Source organism: Ylistrum balloti, unplaced genomic scaffold (genome assembly GCF_031769215.1).
Source record: "Ylistrum balloti isolate Yb309-2 unplaced genomic scaffold, AGI_CSIRO_Ybal_v1 Utg370236, whole genome shotgun sequence".
Taxonomy (NCBI): domain Eukaryota; kingdom Metazoa; phylum Mollusca; class Bivalvia; order Pectinida; family Pectinidae; genus Ylistrum; species Ylistrum balloti.
Window position 1 is genome coordinate 226,696 of NW_026782193.1, and position 12,661 is coordinate 239,356.

Consider the following 12,661-nt stretch of genomic DNA (forward strand, 5'->3'; position numbering starts at 1 on the left):
AGCCTTGTGGATAGTAAGTTGTGGAGTTTTCTATTTACATAACCAACCCCTGTGGATAGTAAGTTGTGGAGTGTTCTACTGACATAACCATCCCTTATAGATGGTAAGTTGTGGAGTGTTCTACTGACATTACCAACCTTGTAGATAGTAAGTTGTGGATTGATCTACAGACACTACCAACCCTAGTGGATAATAAGTTGTGGAGTGTTCTACTGACACTACCAACCCTTGTGGATAGTAAGTTGTGGAGTGTTCTACTGACATAACCAACCCTTGTGGATAGTAAGTTGTGGAGTGTTCTACTGATATTACCAACCCTTGTAGATAGTAAGTGAAGGTGTGTTCTACTGACATTACCAACTCTTCTAGAAAGTAAGTTGTGGTGTGTTCTGCTAATATTACCAATCCTGTTAGAAAGTAAGCTATGGAGTGTTCTACTGACATTACCAATCCTTGTGGATGGTAAGTGGTGGATTGATCTACTGACACTACCAACCCTTGTAGATGGTAAATTGTGGAGTGTTTTACTGATATTACCAACTCTTTTAGAAGGTAAGTTGTGGTGTGTTCTGCCAATATTACCAACCCTGGTTGAAAGTAAGTTGTTGAATGTTCTACTGACATTACCAACCCCTGTGGATGGTAAGCTTTGGGGTGTTCTACTGACATTACCTACCCTTGTGGATGATCAGTTGTGGAGTGTTCTTCTGACACTACCAACACTTGTGCATAGTAAGTTGTGGAGTGATCTACAGACACTACCAACCCTTGTGGATTATAAGTTGTGGACTGACCTTCTGACACTACCAACCCTTGTAGAGAGAAATTTAAGGAGTGTTCTACTGACATTACCCAACCTTGTGGATGGTTAGTTGTGGAGTGATCTACTGACACTACCAACCCTTGTGGATGGTAAGTTGTGGAGTGTTCCACTGATATAACCAACTCTTCTAGAAAGGAAGTTGTGGTATGATCTGCTGATATTACCAACCCTGGAAGAAAGTAAGTTGTGGAGTGTTCTACTGACATTACCAACCCTTGTGGATGGTCAGTTGTGGGGTGTTCTACTGACATAGCCAACCCTTGTGGATAGTAAGTTGTGGAGTGTTCTACTGACATTACCAACCGTTGTGGATAGTAAGTTGAGGAGTGTTCTACTGACAATACCAATCCTTGTGGATAGTAAGTTGTAGACTGATCTACTGACATTGCCAACCCTTGTGGATGGTAAGTTGTGGAGTGTTCTACTGACATAACGAGCCTTTGTGGATAGTAAGTTGTGGAGTGTTCTAAAGACATAACCAACCCTTTTAGATAGTAAGTTGTGGAGTGTTCTACTGACATTACCAATCCTTGTTGATAGTAATTTGTGGAGTGTTCTACTGACATTACCAACCCTTGTGGATAGTAAGTTCTGGAATGATCTACTGACATTACCAACCATCGAGGATGTCAATTTGTTGTCTGATCTACTGACATTGCCAACCCTTGTGGATAGTATGTTGTTGAGTGTTCTACTCACATAACCAACCCTTGTGCATAGTAAGGTGTAGAGTGTTCTACTGACATTACCATCCCTTGTGGATAGTAAGTTGTGGAGTGTTCTGCTGACATTGCCAACCCTTGTGGATGGTAAGTTGTGGAGTGTTCTACTGACATAACGAGCCTTTGTGGATAGTAAGTTGTGGAGTGTTCTAAAGACATAACCAACCCTTTTAGATAGTAAGTTGTGGAGTGTTCTACTGACATTACCAATCCTTGTTGATAGTAATTTGTGGAGTGTTCTACTGACATTACCAACCCTTGTGGATAGTAAGTTCTGGAATGATCTACTGACATTACCAACCATCGAGGATGTCAATTTGTTGTCTGATCTACTGACATTGCCAACCCTTGTGGATAGTATGTTGTTGAGTGTTCTACTCACATAACCAACCCTTGTGCATAGTAAGGTGTAGAGTGTTCTACTGACATTACCATCCCTTGTGGATAGTAAGTTGTGGAGTGTTCTGCTGACATAACCATCCCTTGTTGATAGTAAGTTGTTGAGTGTTCTACTGACATTACCAACCCTTGTGGATTGTATGTTGTGGACTGTTCTACTGACACAACCAGCACTTGTGGATAGTAAGTTGTAGACTGATATACTGATATTACCAACCCTTGTGGATGGTAAGTTGTGGAGTATTCTACTGACATAAGCAACCCTTGTGGATAGTAAGTTGTGGTGTGTTCTACTGACATAACCAACCCTTCTGCATAGTAAGTTGTGGACAGATCTACTGACCTTACCAACCCTTGTGGATAGTAAGTTGTGGAGTGTTCTATTGACATTACCAACCATTCTCCATAGTATGTTGTGGACTGATCTACAGACATTACCAAACCAAGTGGAGGGTAAGTTGTATACTGATCTACTGACAATACCAACCCATGTGGATAGTAAGTTTTGGAGAGTGCTACTGACATTACCAACCCTTGTAGATAGTATGTTGTAAAGTGTTCTACTGACATTACCAACACTGGTAGAAAGTAAGTTGTGCAGTGTTCTACTGACATTACCAACCCTTGTGGATGATAAGTTGTGGTGTGTTCTACTGACATAACCAACCCTTGTGAATAGTAAGTTGTGGAGTGTTCTACTGACATAACTAACCCTTGTGGATAGCAAGTTGTGGAGTGTTCTAATTACACTAGCAATCCTTCTAGATAGTAAGTTGTGGCATATTCTACTGATATTACCAACCCCTGTGGATTGTAAGTTATGGAGTGTTCTACTGACACTACCAACCCTAGTGGATGTTCATTTGTGGTCTGATCTGCAGATTTTAACCTACCCTTGTGGATAATAAGTTGTATAGTGGTCTACTGACATAACCAACCCTTGTAGATAGTAAGTTGTGGAGTGTTCTACTGACATTACCAACCCTTCTGCATAGTAAGTTGTGGAGTGTTCTACTGACATTACCAACCCTTGTGGATGGTAAGTTGTGGAGTGTTCTACTGACATTACCAACCCTTGTGGATAGTAAGCTCTGGAGTGTTCTACTGACACTACCAACCCTTGTGGATGATAAGTTGTGGATTGTTCTACTGACACTACCAACCCTTGTGGATACTAAGTTGTGGAGTGTTCTACTGACATAACCAACCCTTGTAGAGAGAAAATTGTGGACTGATCTACGGACATTACCAACCCTTGTGGATTGTAAGTTGTGGAGTGTTCTACAGACCTTACCAACCCTTGTGGATATTAAGTTGTGGACTGTTCTACTGACATTACCAACCCTTGTGGATGGTAAGTTGTGGACTGATCTACTGACATTACCAACCATTGTGGATGTGAAGTTTTGTAGTGTTTTACTGACATTACCAACCCTTCTGGATAGTAAGTTGGTGAGTGACCTACTGACACTAACAACCCTTGTGGATGGTAAGTTGTGGAGTGTTCTACTGACATTACCAACTCTTCTAGAAAGTAATTTCAGGTGTGTTCTACTGATAATACCAACCCTGGTAGAAAGTAAGTTGTGGAATTTTCTACTGATATTACCAACTCTTGTGGATGGTATGTTGTGGACTGATCTACTGACATTACCAACCCTTGTGGATAGTAAGTTGTGGAGTGTTCTATTTACATAACCAACCCTTGTGGATAGTAAGTTGTGGAGTATTCCACTGACATAACCAACCCTTGTAGATAGTAAGTTGTGGAATATTCTACAGACATTAATAACCCTTGTGGATAGTAAGTTGAGGAGTGTTCTACTGACACTACCAACACCTGTGGATAGTAAGTTGTGGACTGATCTACTGACATTACCAACCATTGTGGATGTGAAGTTTTGGAGTGTTTTACTGACACTACCAGCCCTTGTAGATTGTAAGTTTTGGACTTATCTACTGACACTACCAACCCTTGTGGATAGTAAGTTGTGGAGTGTTTTACTGACATTACCAACCCTTGTGGATAGTAAGTTGTGGAGTGGTGTACTTACACTACCAACCCTTGCGGATAGTAAGTTGTGGAGTGTTCTAATTACACTACCAACCCTTGTGGATGGTAAGTTGGTGAATGACCTACTAACACTACCAATCCTTGCGGATAGTAAGTTGTGGACTGATCTACTGACATTATCAACCCTTGTGGATGATAAGTTGTGGATTGTTCTACTGACACTACCAACCCTTGTGGGTAGTAAGTTGTGGAGTGTTCTACTGACATTACCAACCCTTGTGGATAGTAAGTTGTGGAGTGTTCTACTGACATTACCAACTCTGGTAGATAGTAAGTTGTCGAGTGTTCTACTGACATTACCAACCCCTGTGGATAGTATGTTGTGGAGTGTTCTACTGTCATTACCAACCCTTGTGGATGGTAAGTTGTGGACTGATCTACTGACACTACCAACTCTTATAGATAATGAGTTGTGAAGTGTTCTACTGACATTACCAACACTTGTGGATAATAAATTAAATTGTGGAGTGTTCTACTGACATTCCCAACCCTTGCGGATAGTAAGTTGTGGACTGATCTACTGACATTATCAACCCTTGTGGATAATAAATTGTGGAGTGTTCTACTGCCATTACCAACCCTTGTGGATGTTAAGTTGTAGACTGATCTAATGACTGTACCAGCTCTTATAGATAATAAGTTGTGAAGTGTTCTACTGACATTACCAACCCTTGTGGATAATAAATTAAATTGCGGAGTGTTCTACTGACATAACCAACCCTTGCAGATAGTAAGTTGTGGAGTGTTCTACTGACATTACCAACCCTTGTAGATAGAAATTGATGGACTTATCTACTGACGTTACCAACCCTTGTGGATAGTAAGTGTTGGAGTGTTCTACTGACACTACCAACCCTTGTGGATATTAAGTTGTAGAGTGATCTACTGACATAACCAACCCTTGTGGATAGTAAGATGTGGTGTGTTCTACTGACATAACCAACCCTTCTGCATAGTAAGTTGTGGACAGATCTACTGACCATACCAACCCTTGTGGATAGTAAGTTGTGGAGTGTTCTATTGACATTACCAACCCTTCTCCATAGTATGTTGTGGACTGATCTACAGACATTACCAAACCAAGTGGATGGTAAGTTGTATACTGATCTACTGACAATACCAACCCATGTGGATAGTAAGTTTTGGAGAGTGCTACTGACATTACCAACCCTTGTGGATAGTATGTTGTAAAGTGTTCTACTGACATTACCAACACTGGTAGAAAGTAAGTTGTGGAGTGTTCTACTGACATTACCAACTCTTGTGGATGTTAAGTTGTGGTGTGTTCTACTGACATAACCAACCCTTGTGAATAGTAAGTTGTGGAGTGTTATACTGACATAACTAACCCTTGTGGATAGCAAGTTGTGGAGTGTTCTACTGATATTACCAACCCCTGTGGATTGTAAGTTGTGGAGTGTTCTACTGACATTACCATCCCTAGTGGATGTTAATTTGTGGTCTGATCTGCAGATTTTACCAACCCTTGTGGATAGTAAGTTGTGTAGTGGTCTACTGACATAACCAACCCTTGTAGATAGTAAGTTGTGGAGTGTTCTACTGACATTACCAACCCTTCTGCATAGTAAGTTGTGGAGTGTTCTACTGACATTACCAACCCTTGTGGATTATAAGTTGTGGAGTGTTCTACTGACATAACCAACCTTTGTGGATAGTAAGTTGTAAAGTGTTCAAGACATAACCAATCCTTGTGGATAGTACGTTGTGGAGTGTTCTACTTACACTAGCAACCCTTGCAGATAGTATGTTGTGGAATGTTCTACTGACATTTCCAACCCTTGTGGATGGTAAGTTGTGGAGTGTTCTACTGACATTACCAACTCTTCTAGAAAGTAAGTTGAGGTGTGTTCTTCTGTTATTACCAATCCTGGTAGAAAGTAAGTTGTGGAGTGTTCTACTGACATTACCAACCCTTCTGCATAGTAAGTTGTGGAGTGTTCTACTGACATTTCCAACCCTTGTGGATGATAAATTGTAGAGTGTTCTACTGACATAACCAACCCTTGTAGATAGTAAGTTGTGGAGTGTTCTACTGACATTACCAACCCTTCTGCATAGTACTTTGTGGAGTGATCTACTGACATTACCAACCCTTCTGGATAGTAAGTTGTGGAGTGTTCTACTGGCATAACCAACTCTTGTGGATAGTAAGTTGTGGAGTGTTCTACTGACATTACCAACCCTTGTGGATGGTAAGTTGTAGAGTGTTCTACTGACATGACCAACTCTTCTAGAAAGTAAGTTGAGGTGTGTTCTACTGATATTACCAACCCTGGTAGAAAGTAAGTTGTGGAGGGTTCTACTGACATTACCAACCCTTGTGGATGATAAATTGTAGAGTGTTCTACTGACATAACCAACCCTTGTATATAGTAAGTTGTGGAGTGTTCTACTGACATTACCAACCCTTCTGCATAGTACTTTTTGGAGTGATCTACTGACATTACCAACTCTTGTGGATAGTAAGTTGTGGAGTGTTCTACTGACATAACCAACCCTTGTGGATAGTAAGTTGTGGAGTGTTCTACTGACATTACCAACCCTTGTGGATGGTCAGTTGTAGAGTGTTCTACTGACATGACCAACTCTTCTAGAAAGTAAGTTGAGGTGTGTTCTACTGATATTACCAACCCTGGTAGAAAGTAAGTTGTGGAGTGTTCTACTGACATTACCAACCCTTCTGCATAGTAAGTTGTGGAGTGTTCTACTGACATTACCAACCCTTGTGGATTGTAAGTTGTGGAGTGTTCTACTGACATAACCAATCCTTGTGGATAGTAAGTTGTGTAGTGTTCTACTGACATAACCAACCCTTGTAGATAGTAAGTTGTGGAATGTTCTACTGCCATTACCAACCCTTGTGGATGGTCAGTTGTGTAGTGTTCTTTTGACATTTCCAACTCTTCTAGAAAGTAAGTTGAGGTGTACTCTACTGATATTATCAACCCTGGTAGAAAGTAAGTTGTGGAGTGTTCTACTGACATTACCTACCCTTGTCGATGGTAAGTTGTGGAGTGTTCTACTGACATTACCAACCCTTGTGGATAGTAAGCTCTGGAGTGTTCTACTGACATTACCAACCCTTGTGGATGATAAGTTGTGGATTGTTCTACTGACACTACCAACCCTTGTGGATACTAAGTTGTGGAGTGTTCTACTGACATAACCAACCCTTGTAGAGAGAAATTTGTGGACTGATCTACGGACATTACCAACCCTTGTGGATTGTAAGTTGTGGAGTGTACTACAGACCTTACCAACCCTTGTGGATATTAAGTTGTGGACTGTTCTACTGACAATTACCAACCCTTGTGGATGTGAAGTTTTGTAGTGTTTTACTGATATTACCAACCCTTCTGGATAGTAAGTTGGTGAGTGACCTACTGACACTAACAACCCTTGTGGATGATAAGTTGTGGAGTGTTCTACTGACACTAACAACCCTTATGGATGGTAAGTTGCGGAGTGTTCTACTGACATTACCAACTCTTCTAGAAAGTAAGTTCAGGTGTGTTCTACTGATAATACCAACCCTGGTAGAAAGTAAGTTGTGGAATTTTCTACTGATATTATCAACTCTTGTGGATGGTATGTGTGGACTGATCTACTGACATTACCAACCCTTGTGGATAGTAAGTTGTGGAGTGTTCTATTTACATAACCAACCCTTGTGGATAGTAAGTTGTGGAGTATTCCACTGACATAACCAACCCTTGTAGATAGTAAGTTGTGGAATGTTCTACAGACATTAATAACCCTTGTGGATAGTAAGTTGAGGAGTGTTCTACTGACACTACCAACACCTGTGGATAGTAAGTAGTGGACTGATCTACTGACATTACTTACCATTGCGGATGTGAAGTTTTGGAGTGTTTTACTGACAGTACCAGCCCTTGTAGATTGTAAGTTTTGGACTTATCTACTGACACTACCGACCCTTGTGGATAGTAAGTTGTGGAGTGTTTTACTGACATTACCAACCCTTGTGGATAGTAAGTTGTGGAGTGTTCTACTTACACTACCAACCCTTGTGGATGGTAAGTTGGTGAATGACCTACTAACACTACCAATCCTTGCGGATAGTAAGTTGTGGACTGATCTACTGACATTATCAACCCTTGTGGATGATAAGTTGTGGATTGTTCTACTGACACTACCAACCCTTATGGGTAGTAAGTTGTGGAGTGTTCTACTGACATTACCAACCCTTGTGGATAGTAAGTTGTGGAGTGTTCTACTGACATTATCAACTCTTGTAGATAGTAAGTTGTGGAGTGTTCTACTGACATTACCAACCCCTGTGGATAGTATATTGTGGAGTGTTCTACTGTCATTACCAACCCTTGTGGATGGTAAGTTGTGGACTGATCTACTGACACTACCAACTCTTATAGATAATGAGTTGTGAAGTGTTCTACTGACATTACCAACCCTTGTGGATAACAAATTAAATTGTGGAGTGTTCTACTGACATTCCCAACCCTTGCGGATAGTAAGTTGTGGACTGATCTATTGACATTATCAACCCTTGTGGATAATAAATTGTGGAGTGTTCTACTGCCATAACCAACCCTTGTGGATGTTAAGTTGTAGACTGATCTAATGACACTACCAGCTCTGATAGATAATAAGTTGTGAAGTGTTCTACTGACATTACCAACCCTTATGGATAATAAATTAAATTGTGGAGTGTTCTACTGACATAACCAACCCTTGTAGATAGACATTTGTGGACTGATCTACGGACACTACCAACCCTTGTGGATTGTAAGTTGTGGAGTGTTCTACAGACCTTACCATCCCTTGTGGGTGGTAAGTTGTGGACTGATCTACTGACATTACCAACCCTTGTGGATAGTAAGTTGTGGAGTGTTCTATTTACATAACCAACCCTTGTGGATAGTAAGTTGTGGAGTGATCTACTGACATAACCAACCCTTGTAGGTAGTAAGTTGTGGAGTGTTCTACAGACATTACTAACCCTTGTGGATAGTAAGTTGAGGAGTGTTCTACTGACACTACCAACACCTGTGGATAGTAAGTTGTGGACAGATCTACTGACATTACCAACCATTGTGGATGTGAAGTTTTGGAGTGTTTTACTGACACTACCAGCCCTTGTAGATTGTAAGTTGTGGACTTATCTACTGACACTACCAACCCTTGTGGATAGTAAGTTGTGGAGTGGTCTACTGACACTACCAACCCTTGTGGATAGTAAGTTGTGGAGTGGTCTACTTACACTACCAACCCTTCTGGATGGTAAGTTGGTGAATGACATTACCAACTCTTGTGATAGTAAGTTGTGAATGTTCTACTGACACTACCAACCCTTGCGGATAATAAGTTGTGGACTGATCTACTGACACTACCAACCCTTGTAGATTGTAAGTTGTACACTTATCTACTGACACAACCAACCCTTGTGGATAGTAAGTTGTGGAGTGTGTTTCTGATATTACCCAGACATTACCAACAACCTTGTGGATGGTAAGTTGTGGAGTGTTCTACTGACATTACCAACTCTTGTAGTGTTCTACTTACACTACCAACCCTTGTGGATGGTAAGTTGGTGAATGATAGTAAGTTGTGGAATGTTCTACTGACATTACCAACCCTTGTGGATAGTAAGTTGTTGAGTGTTTTACTGACATAACCAGCCCTTGTGGATAGTAAGTTGTGGAGTGTTCTACAGACATTACCAACCCTTGTGGATGGTAAGTTATGGAGTGTTCTACAGACATTACCAACTCTTGTAGATAGTAAGTTGTGGAATGTTCTACTGACATTACCAACCCTTGTGGATAGTAAGTTGTTGAGTGTTCTACTGACATAACCAACTCTTCTAGAAAGTAAGTTGAGGTGTGTTCTACTGATATTACCAACCCTGGTAGAAAGTAAGTTGTGGACTGATCTACTGACATTACCAACCATTGTGGGGTAAGTTGTGTGAAGACATTACTAACCCTTGTGGATTGTGAGGAGTGTTCTACTGACACTACCAACACCTGTGTAAGTTGTTTCTACTGACACTGACCTACCACCCTTGTGGATAGTAAGTTGTGGAGTGTTATACTGACATTATCAACCCTTGTGGAAGGTAAGTTGTTGACTGATCTACTGACACTACCAACCTTTGTGGATAGTAAGCTGTGGAGTGTTCCACTGACATCACCAACCCTTGTGGATGATAAGTTGTGGATTGTTCTACTGACACTACCAACCCTTGTGGATAGTAAGTTGTGGAGTGTTCTACTGACATAACCAACCCTTTTGGATAGTAAGTTGTGGAGTGTTCTACAGACATTACCAACCCTTGTGGATAGTAAGTTGTGGAGTGTTCTACTGACACTACCAACACTTGTGGATAGTAAGTTGTGGACTGATCTGCTGACATTACCAACCATTGTGGTTGTGAAGTTTTGTAGTGTTTTACTGACACTACCAGCCCTTGTAGATTGTAAGTTGTGGACTTATCTACTGACATTACCATCCCTTCTGGATAGTAAGTTGTTGACTGATCTACTGACACTACCAACCTTTGTGGATAGTAAGTTGTGGAGTGTTCTAATTACACTACCAACCCTGGTGGATGGTAAGTTGGTGAATGACCTACTAAAACTACCAATCCTTGCGGATAGTAAGTTGTGGACTGATCTACTGACATTACCAACCCTTGTGGATGATAAGTTGTGGATTGTTCTACTGACACTACCAACCCTTGTGGGTAGTAAGTTGTGGAGTGTTCTACTGACATAACCAACCCTTGTGGATAGTAAGTTGTGGAGTTTTCTACTGACATTACCAACTCTTGTAGATATTAAGTTGTGGAGTGTTCTACTGACATTACCAACCCTTGTGGATAGTATGTTGTGGACTGATCTACTGACACTACCATCTCTTATAGATAATGAGTTGTGAAGTATTCTACTGACATTACCAACCCTTGTGGATAATAAATTAAATTGTGGAGTGTTCTACTGACATTCACAACCCTTGCGGATAGTAAGTTGTGGACTGATCTACTGACATTATCAACCCTTGTGGATAATAAATTGTGGAGTGTTCTACAGCCATTACCAACCCGTGTGGATGTTAAGTTGTAGACTGATCTACTGACACTACCAGCTCTTATAGATAATAAGTTGTGAAGTGTTCTACTGACATTACCAACCCTTGTGGATAATAAATTAAATTGTGGAGTGTTCTACTGACATAACCAACCCTTGCGGATAGTAAGTTGTGGAGTGTTCTACTGACATTACCAACCCTTGTAGATAGACATTTGTGGACTTATCTACTGACGTTACCAACCCTTGTGGAAAGTAAGTATTGGAGTGTTCTACTGACACTACCAACCCTTGTGGATAGTAAGTTGTGGAGTGTTTTACTGACATTACCAACCCTTGTGGATAGTAAGTTGTGGAGTGTTCTACTGACACTACCAACCCTTGTGGATAGTAAGTTGTGGAGTATCCTACTGACACTATCAACCCTTGTGGATGGTAAGTTTTGGAGTGTTCTACTGTCATTACCAACTCTTGTGGATGGTAAGTTGTGGACTAATCTACTGACATTACCAACCCTTGTGGACAGTAAGTGGTGGAGTGTTCTACAGACATTACCAACCCTTGTGGATATTAAGTTGTGGAGTGTTCTACTGATACTACCAACCCTTTTGGATAGTAAGTTGTGGAGTGTTCTACTGACATAACCAATCCTTGTGGATGGTAAGTTATGGAGTGTTCTACTGACATAACCAACCCTTGTGGATAGTAAGTTTTGGAGTGTTCTACTGACATTACCAACCCCTAGTAAACGTATCCATGACAGGGTGACGACAACAGATCAACCACCATATTCTATACTTGTGGACGTACCCGTGACAAGGTGGCGACACCAGATCAGCCACCATACCCTATACTGGTGGATGTAACCGTGACAAGATGACGCCACCAGATCAACCACCATACTCTATACTAGTGGACGTACCCGTGACAATGTGACACCACCAGCCATTTTTGCAAAGGAATGTTCAAATGTCTGATCATTAGGAGCAACAGAGAAAAATTAACAACTTTCAAAGAGCAATTGACAGCCAAACAATGGTGGGGGCCAAGATCACTCTGTGACCTCTTGTTTTAGCAAACCACCAATCTGTTTTCTGTAGAACCTCATCACTTATACAAGAGGCACTCAGATATGATGCATACAATTCTTTACCAAACAAACAGTTGAAAAGACAGAGGTAGGACACTTCAGAGTCCATTTCATAACTTCACGGAGTCGGAGATAACCATGTTATTTTTTAATGATGTTTTGGTTATATAAGTACCTATAGGATTCCAGAAGTATTTACTTAATTCAACAGATCATGCTGTTTATGTATTTAGGTCATACAGGTCAGTACTTGCATTATACTATGAAGATTTTTAGAAGTTTCAGAAGACTTTGCGCTGCTGTTTCATTACAGTACAGCATCTCTTGCTTTGGCAGCTTCAGTTTCATATAAACATGTGACCCTTTTACAGTGCACTTAGGGATCTTGTCAAATACTGACATACACGTGTCAGAAGGTTTCCTATTTTACATTTTGGTGTATCTTTTTACTTTTGACATCTT